The sequence below is a fragment of the Saccopteryx leptura genome, chromosome 2 (assembly GCF_036850995.1).
Source record: "Saccopteryx leptura isolate mSacLep1 chromosome 2, mSacLep1_pri_phased_curated, whole genome shotgun sequence".
NCBI lineage: Eukaryota > Metazoa > Chordata > Mammalia > Chiroptera > Emballonuridae > Saccopteryx > Saccopteryx leptura.
In genome coordinates this window covers 145,229,819-145,240,092 of record NC_089504.1, presented here as the reverse complement: position 1 = coordinate 145,240,092, position 10,274 = coordinate 145,229,819, and positions in this window count along the sequence as shown.

Here is a 10,274-nt window from a genome sequence, read left to right as displayed (position 1 = left end):
TAGAAGGTGATGGAGGACAATCTGACTTTGGGTGATGGGTATGCAACATAACTGATTGACAAGATAACCTGGACATGTTTTCTTTGAACATATGTACCCTGATTTATTGATGTCACCCTAGTAAAATTAATAAAAATAAAATAAAACCTTTTTAAAAAACATTTTTAACGAGAGACAGAAAGAGATAGGAACAGACAGGAAGAGAGATGAGAAGCATCAATTCTTCATTGTGGAAACTTAATTGTTCATTGATTGTTTTCTCATATGTGCCTTGGACAGAGGGCTACAGCCTGAGCCAGTGACCCCTTTGAGTGCTGTTCCCACACTGGATCACTAGTCTAATAGCTACATGTCTTTCTCCTCACTTAATGCAGGTCTCTGCTCAAGTGTCCTCTGAGGTCTTCTCTGACATACACATATACACATACAGACACACACATGCATATGTTGTTTGTACCCTAAAATACAAGCTCAATGGGGGTAAAGGACGAGGGTTTATTCACTGCTGCATCCTCAATCCTAGGACAATGTGTGTAACATAGTGGATATTTTATTTGTTGAGTGAATAAAAGAGTGAGAAATTGATCTTGAACAGTGGAGAAAGGTGCACATTCAGCAGTGGTAGGTGCAGCACAGGGGCCCTGGTCTCTATCACTGGATTTCTGGCCAGGGCAAATATCACTAGCACTGACAGCTTCTTGCCCTCTGCACACCATGGTGTCTCTCACAAGAGACTCCAGTATTGATGCCTTCAGAGCAGCGAGTGTCTTCCAATGGGGCTCCTCATTCAGCTGACTGCTCTGGAAAGACCAAGACCAGCCTCTACTCAACTGCCAGGGCTGACGCACCACCATATGCACTTGCTAGGATTCGGCCATGCTGAAGTCCCAGATAGTGGCAGGCCCCGGGTTACAAACAAGTTAGGTTCTGTAGGTTTGAAAATGCTTAAGTATTTATATGCACAGAAATTTAAAAATTAATACTGTGTTAAAATATCTAAGTTGCATTTAATAGGTAAATGTACCTGTTCCAATTTGCATACAAATTCAACTTAAGAACAAACCTACAGAACCTATCTTGTTCGAAATCTGGGGACTGCCTGTACTGAAATGCTTTTCAACCTTCAGACAGGCATTGGTTCATGGACCAGAGGTTGAAAAACACTGCCTTATGGCCTTATATCCTAACCAAGCAGTGGCACAGTGGATAGAGCATTAGATTGGGACACAGAGGACCCAAGTTCAAAACCCTGAGGTTATTGGCTTGAGGGCAGGCTCATCTGGTTTGAGCACAGCTCACCAGCCCAGCTTGAACCCAAGGTCGCTGGCTTGAGCAAGGGGTCACTTGGTCTGCTATAACCCCCAGGTCAAGGCACATATGAGAAATCAATGAGCAATTAAGGTGCTGCAATGAAGAACTGATGCTCCTCATCTCTCTCCCTTCCTGTCTGTCCCTCTTTGTCTCTCTGTCACAAAAACAAACAAACAAACCCACTGCCTTATAGAACTCTGGATGCTTAATATGAAGAGGCAAGTCATTAACAGGAGTTAAATTAATTTCTTAGTTTTCTATTACCCCACTGTATGGATAAGACAACATGGGTCATATCTGTATGTCTTCACATGTATGTGTGTGATGCTGCCACTTACTGGCTAAATGACTGAATGAGTTATGCACTGCTACCATACTAATGCATAATAAAGTACTCCCAAGTGTGGTGGTTTAAAACATAACTACCATATTTCTCACTGTCTAGAGTTAGCTGACCAACTCTCTTCTGGTTACCATATGCATGGTATATCTTTCTCCATTTACCTTCAACATATTTCCATCTTTGAATCTAAATTGTGTCTCTTGTAGCCAGAATATAGTTGGATTGTGTATATTCTTATCCATTTTCCAATCTCTGCTTAGAGAGTTTAGTCCATTTACATTTACGTAATTCTGAGAAGGTAGGATTTACATCTGCCATTTTGCTATTTATGTTCTATATATATTATAATGCCATTTTTCATTCCTCATTTCCTCCATTACTGCATTCTTTTTAAAATAGATATATTCATGTGTGATATTTTAATTTCCTGTCATTTCTTTTACCATATTTTTAAGGTAAACTTTTTAGTAGTGCCCTTGGATTAATATGTAACAATCTAGTATGGAATAATACCAACTTAATTTCAATAGTATACAGCAACTTTGTTCCTATATTGGGCTGTGTCCTACCCCTTCCTTGGTGCCATGATTATCATACAAATTACATCTTTATACATTGTGTGCCCACCAACATAGATTTATAAATATTTCAAAAATAAGATAGGATAAAAAAGAATAAGAAACAAAAAAAATACATATATCTATAATGTATTTAATATTTACCTACACAGTTACCTTTATTGGTGCTTTTTATTTCTTCCAGTAGATTTGGGTTACTCTCTAGTCCTTTAATTTCAGCCTGAAGGATTCCCTCTTTTCTCATAGGGCATACTTTCTTCTGAGAAATTCTCTCAACTTTTGTTTATCTGTGAATGTCTTATTTGCTCTTTCAATTTTGAAGAATAGCTTTGTTAGAATTTCTAATTGTCAATCTTTTTGTTTTAGCATTTGGAATATAACATCCTATTGCCTCTGGCCTCCATGGCATCTAATAAAAAATCAGCCATTCATCTTATTGAAGATTCCTTGTACCTGCTGAGGCTCTTCTTCCTGCTGCCCTCAAAATTGTCTGTGATTATGATGTGGATTATGAAGTGGATGCCTTTGAATTGATCCTACTAGCATTTGTTACTTTCTTGGATGCATGGAATAACATTTTTCATTAAATTTGGGAAGTATTGGGTTATTTTGTCATCAAATAATCTTTCTAGAACTTCCTTGACTCTCTTTTTGGGACTTCCATTATACATTGGTAGTAACTTTAAAGGTGTCCCACAGGTCTCTGAGGTCCTGCTTTATTTTTCTTCATTTTTTCTTTTTTCTGTTCTTCAATTGATTTATCATTAAGCTTGTTGATTCTTTTGGTTTGTTTGCTCAAATCTGCTGATAAGCACTTATAGTGAATTTTTCATTCCTATTATTGTACTTTTCAAACTTCAAGATTTCTATTTGGTTCATTTATATAATTTACATCTCTTTATTGATGTTCTCTATTTGGTAAGACATTATTCTCATACTCTCCTTTAGTCCTTTAGACATGAGTTCCTTTAGCTCTTTAAAAATGTTTAAAATAGCTGATTTAGACCCTGGCTGGTTGGTTCAGTGGTAGAGCATCAGCCCATGAGTGGATGTCCTGAGTTTGATTCCCAGTCAGGTCACACAGGAGAAGCATTTGCTTCTTTACCCCTCTCCCTCTTGCTTCTCTCTCTCTTCCTCCTCCTCCTCCTCCTTCTCCCCTCCTGCAGCCATGGCTCAATTGGAGCGAGTTGGCCCCAGGCACTGAGAATGGCTCCATGGCCTCTGCCTCAGGCACAAATGGCTCCAGTTGCAATGGAGTAAGGGCTCCAGATGGGCACAGCATCGTCCCCTGTTGGGTTTGCCAGGTGGATCTTGGTCGAGGTGCATGCAGGTATCTGCCTCTACCTTCCCTCCTCTCACTACAATAAAAAATAATACTAATGGCCCTGGCCGGTTGGCTCAGTGGTAGAGCGCCGTCCTGGCGTGCAAAAGTCCCGGGTTCGATTTCCGGCCAGGGCACACAGGAGAGGCGTCCATCTGTTTCTCCACCTCTCCCCCTCTCCTTCCTCTCTGTCTCTCTCTTCCCCTCCCGCAGTGAGGCTCCGTTGGAGCAAAGATGGCCCGGGCACTGCAGATGGCTCCTTGGCCTCTGCCTCAGGCGCTAGAGTGGCTCTGGTCGCAGCAGAGCAACACCCCAGAGGGGCAGAGCGTCGCCCCCTGGTGGGCGTGCCAGGTGGATCCCGGTCAGGCGCAAGCAGAGTCTGTCTGACTGTCTCTCCCTGTTTCTAGCTTCAGAAAAATACAAAAATAATAATAATAATAAAATAACTGATTTAAAGCATTTGTCTAGTAAGCATATCTGGACTTCCTCAGGTGTAGTTTCTATTGATTTTTTTTTTGTCCCTGGGTATGGGCTATACTTTGTTTCTTTGCATGTCTAGTATATTTTTGTTGAACACTGAGCATTTAAAAAATATAATGTGGCAACTTTGGAAATCAGACTCTGTCCCTTTCCCCAGTTTTGCTGTGGTTGCTAATTGTTTTAATTGCTGTTTAGTGACTTAAGTAAACTAATTTTATAGTTATGATATGGCCACTGAAGGCTCTACCTAGCTTAGTCATCAGGTAATGAATGAACAGATTTCCTTAAAAATCTGTAACCAATAAGTCTCCCAGTATTTGCATGTGGCTCTGTATACATATCAAGACACAGCTTCAACAGCAGTTTGGACTCTGCCTTGTCTTTACTTCTTGTCTGGAGTCTGAAGGTCAGGCAAAGGTAAAGCCTAGGGCCCTCTCAGGTCTGTTTTTTGAGCATGTGTGGCCTTGCACATGTTCATGGCTTTCTAGGTTCCCAAAAATATGTTGGAAATTTTCAATGCCATAATGAACTTGTTCCTTGGCTTTTCCTTTTAAGCTTTTTGGTTAGCCTCTTGTTTATCCCAACTATTACTTATCACCTCAGGAAGCTGTGATTAAAATATCTGCCTGTAAATTTTTGACAAATGACTCCAGAGAGGCTTTGAACACAAAGATAAGCCTTTCAATGGGGTCTTCAGGGACCCACCAGAGGGATCAAATACTTAACATTTCTTTCAGAATAAGGTTTTGAAAAAGCTCCAGCTCTTGTTCTGTTCCCTCTGGCACCAAGAATGCGGGCTGTTATTTTTCAAGGCTATCACTGATCTCAGGAGCAAGAAATGAGATCAGGATAAGATAATATGTCACAAGCTTGTCCTTCTGAGATTCAGCTGTGTTGGTCAAATAAGTTTATAAATATGATATATAGGTTTGCTCACTTATAGTTTGCATTGAGTGTGGGGGACAGGCTGTAAGCAGGCAGGGTTGTTATACCCTAAGGCTTAGTTTTAAGACTAAGCCTTTCCCACCCTAAGTGACTTTGTATCAGAGACTTCCTTGTTTTTATATTGGATTCAAGGTTTTGATTTCTACATTATAAAATGGGGCAGATTGGAAGCTTGCTCTCTCTCTCTCTCTCTCTCTCTCGGTTCCTGAGATTAGCATTAGAGGAGAGAGCAGAGAGAGGCCACATGGAGGAGAGGAAAAGCAGCCGAGATGGCGGAGTACTGAAGGAGAAGCCAGTTTGTGCAGAGGAGATGGTGAACAGAGGTGAATAAGGCTGGTGAGGTAGAAACCTTTGATTCTAGGAAACTGGGATATTTCAGTGGCTTTGGGAGCCCTGAATGGAAAGGGAAGTGTTTTCCCACTGTGTGTTTTTCTTGCCCACCAGGTACAAGCTAGGATAAAGATGATGGCCCACCAGTTCTTGGCTCCGTTGTTTCATTACTGTCTGTCCGAAACAAATGCAAACCTGCACAGGTCAGGTGGCTGTGATGGTGGCCGTGGCTACTGGCTTTACAAGCTGTTTCTCTTGAATAAATGTTTTTGGGGTTGCTGCAATTCCTTGGTTAGTTTCCAGTTTTGAAGAAGTCAATTCTAACAACTTTTGCCAGCTTTTTCATTATTTTTAAGACAGATGAATTTTCAGAGCTCCCTGGCCAGTTGCCAGGCCTGAACATTTAAAGGCAGAGTTATTATTGATCTTTCTTGGCTAAGGAAGAATATTGTATGGCAGTTTCCTGTTATGTTTAATGGAGTAAGTTATAGCATGTTTCCTCCACTAATTTATGGATTAAGAATATTTTACCAAAGAATGCCACCAATGGAACTGATATTGAGTTTGTTTTTTAACAGTTACTGGTCAGCATTTCAAAAATTTTAAGGCTATTCACTAATTTATAATAGTCAAACTCTGTTATCACTATAAAGATGGATGCTAGTCTTCTAAGCTATATGATAAGGATATGTCTTTGTGTGTGTGTGTGTGTATGTGTGTGTGTGTGTGACAGAAACAGTGAGAGGAACAGATAGGAACAGACCAACAGGAAGAGAGAGAGAAGAGAAGCATTAATTCTTTGTTGCGGTACCTCAGTTGTTCACTGATTGCTTTCTCACATGTGCCTTGACCGGGGTGGGGGGCTACAGCTGAGTGAGTGACCCCTTGATCAAGCCAGTGACCTTGGGCTCAAGCCAGATGAGCCCGCGCTCAAGCTGGCGACCTCAGTTTCAAACCTGGGTCCTCCGCGTCCCAGTCCAACGTTCTATCCATCACACCACTGCCTGGTCAGGCACATGTCTCTTTATAATAAAAGCCCTTTCATTATTTAGACATTTTATAAAAGAGCTGAGAAGCTAAGAATGTAGTCCCTGTTTAACTTTTTAATTCTTCCCCACTCCACCTCCGCTTTATTGAGATGTGATTGACATATAACACTGCTTAAGTTTAAAATGTACAACAGTTTAAGGTGTACAACATGTTGATCTGATACACTTATATATTGTATAATGATTACCAACATAGCATTAGCTACTTCTTAATTCTTAAAAGAAGTGGAGATACCATCTGGCTATTAGAATGGCTAGAGCAGCAGAAAGGGTCCCACACAGTCTGTGGTTTAAGAGTTCAACATTGGAGGACAGCCTGAGATCAGTCTCTGAAAATTTAATTCAGAAGACTTAGGTATAAACTAGAATGTGATTTTATTAATCATAAAAAGACACTCTGCAAGAGAAACTGATATTTAGTTGTAACAGTCTTTGGCACTGTACATTATCTTTTAAAAGGCAAATCTAGGCAATAAGAAATCAAAATAAAAAGCTGCTAGATAAGCATGGAATTAGTGCAAGGAAAACAGGTTAGGTGACCTTCACAAAAATCTTCACCAAACTCCACTGATGCGAATTGCCAGTGGAAGAAAATAGCTCACGTAACCTGGAACACAGTATTCCTTTCCCTAGGACAGCAGTAGAAACATTAGGACAGTCTTATTCTTGGCTCATTGCTGACCTAAAGTCCTCTATTAACCACAATAACACACAAATAAAATCTGATTCAGTTTAAGTTTTTTGTTTCTTTTATTCTAAGTTAAAGTACATTCTAGTCATTCCTGAGACTACATACTGATAACACTTGTCACTACCTGATATTGTCTAATTTACTTATATATTAGCATCTCCCCTGAACAGAGACTTTCCCCTTAACCTTGAGAACAAGGACTTTGGATATATCTACTCCTTTTATAACTTCCTGAACCTGCCTGACCTGTAGTGGCGCAGTGGATAAAGCATCGACCTGGAATGCTGAGATTGCTGGTTCAAAACCCTGGGCTTGCCCGGTCAAGGCACATATATATGGGAATTGATGCTTCCTGCACCTCTCTGCTTCTCTTTCTCTTCTCTAAAAAGAATTTTGTCTTAAAAATTAAAAATAATAACTTCCTGAACCATAGAAGACAATAAAATATTTTAAAATTAATTTATGAATTATTGTTTTAGGTCAGGGGTCCCCAAACTTTTTACACAGGGGGCTAGTTCACTATCCCTCAGACTGTTGGAGGGCCGGACTATAAAAAAAACTATGAACAAATCCCTATGCACACTGCACATATCTTATTTTAAAGTAAAAAAACAAAACGGGAACAAATACAATATTTAAAATAAAGAACAAGTAAATTTAAATCAACAAACTGACCAGTATTTCAATGGGAACTATGCTCCTCTCACTGACCACCAATTAAAGAAGTGCTCTTTCTGGAAGTGCGGCAGAGGCCGGATAAATGACCTCAGGGGGCCGTAGTTTGGGGACCCCTGTTTTAGGTGATAGTATTTAATAAGATGACTTCCTAATTTTATCGAAGGAGTAAAATATTAGCATTAATTTTGGAGATTTATGGCCATTTCCTCCAAATTGACTGTTTCTGAGATTAGAATTTGAATGATTAAAAAACTATTCCAATCTTAGAGTGGAACAGTATAAATTTTAAAGGAGTATGGACAGGGGCTGCTCAAAGGGTATAAACTTTCAGTTATAAAATGAGTAAGTTCTGGGTACCTAATGTCCACCATGATAATTATAGTTAATAACAACGCATTATATACTTAAAATCTGCTAAGCAAGTAGGACTTGTGATCCCACCATACCAAAAGAAAATAAAAGGTAAGTATATGAGGTGATGGATATTAATTAGCTTGATTATGGTAACCATTTCACAATGTATACATATATCAAGGCATCATGTTGAATACCTTAAGTATATACAATTTTTACTTGTCAAGTGTACCACAATAAAGCTGAAAAAAAATGATTATTTTGAAAGTGAATAATAGTACTATGAAAGGCTGAGATCTATGGCCATTTTATATGGCTACAGAACCAAAAAGTGGACAGAGCAATAAATGCTTTATAATGTCTTAAATCTCTCTTAATTATATATTAGAAAAGTAAAGCAAAATATTAACTGTTCCTATTACCTCCTTGCTCCTCATAGAGCATATTAAGATGAGAGAAAATAGAATCTAAAATTATGAGTTGGCTAATTAGCAAACCAATGGGGTCAGAAACATGGGAATAAAAACAAGTTGTTCAGCCCTGGCTGGTTGGCTCAGTGGTAGAGTGTCGGCTCGGTATGTGGAAGTCCTGGGTTCGACTTCCACACAGGAAGAAGGCACACAGGAGAAGAGACTATCTGCTTCTCCCCCCCTCACCCCCTCTTCCCTTCCTGCAGCCATGGCTCAATGGTTCAAGCAATTTGGCTCTGGGCACTGAGGTGGCTCCATGGCCTCGCCTCAGGCACTAAAATAGCTTGGTTGCTGAGCACGGAGCAGTGGCCCTAGATGGGAAGAGCATCCCCTGGTAGGGGGCTTGCTTGGTGGATCCTGGTTGGGGTGCATGTGGAAGTCTGTCTCTCTGCCTATTTATTTTATTAATAATAAAATAAAATAAAACAAGAAAAATCAATGTAGCACTACTATCCAGAGGTCTCTCTCTCTCTTTGTTGTGAAACAAACAAAAAACAACAAAAGAGTAGGGACTGAGGAAAATGAAGAAATCCAGTGAAAATCAGTATACTTCAGCCCACTGGGGCACACACTGCGTCATCCCCATCACGCCCCTGAGTGTGGGCAGAAGCTGTGAACATGATGGGGTATCACCATGGGAATATCTGTTTCCATTTTCTTTTTTTTTTTTTTTTTGCATTTTTCTGAAGCTGGAAACAGGGAGAGACAGTCAGACAGACTCCCGCATGCGCCCGACCAGGATCCACCCGGCACGCCCACCATGGGGCGACGCTCTGCCCACCAGGGGGCGATGCTCTGCCCATCCTGGATGTCGCCATGTTGCGACCAGAGCCACTCTAGCGCCTGAGGCAGAGGCCACAGAGCCATCCCCAGCGCCCGGGCCATCTTTGCTCCAATGGAGCCTTGGCTGCGGGAGGGGAAGAGAGAGACAGAGAGGAAGGCGCGGCGGAGGGGTGGAGAAGCAAATGGGCGCTTCTCCTGTGTGCCCTGGCCGGGAATCGAACCCGGGTCCTCCGCACGCTAGGCCGACGCTCTACCGCTGAGCCAACCGGCCAGGGCTGTTTCCATTTTCTATTGCTGCATAGTAACTTACCACAAACTCGGTAGCTTTTTTTTTTTTTTTTTGTATTTTTCTGAAGCTGGAAACCGGGAGAGACAGTCAGACAGACTCCCACATGCGCCTGACCGGGATCCACCCGGCACGCCCACCAGGGGGCGATGCTCTGCCCCTCTGGGGCGTCGCTCTGCCGCGACCAGAGCCACTCCAACGCCTGGGGCAGAGGCCAAGGAGCCATCCCCAGCGCCCAGGCCATCTTTGCTCCAATGGAGCCTTGGCTGCGGGAGGGGAAGAGAGAGACAGAGAGGAAGGAGGGGGGGTGGAGAAGCAAATGGGAGCTTCTCCTATGTGCCCTGGCTGGGAATCGAACCCAGGTCCCCCGCACGCCAGGCCGACGCTCTACCGCTGAGCCAACCAGCCAGGGCCAAACTCGGTAGCTTTTAACAACTCATTTATGTCACGGTTCGGTATGTCAGAAGTCCAGGAACAGTTCAGTTAGATTTGCTACTGCGGGTCTCACAAGGCTGAATTTGAGGTATCAGTAGGGGCTACAGTACCATCTGAAGCCTGGAGCACTCCTCTAAGCTAATTCAGGCGGGTGGAAAATTCAGTGTCTTGTGGTTATATATCCAAGGTCTCAGTCTGCCTTGCTGGCTGACAGCCAGAG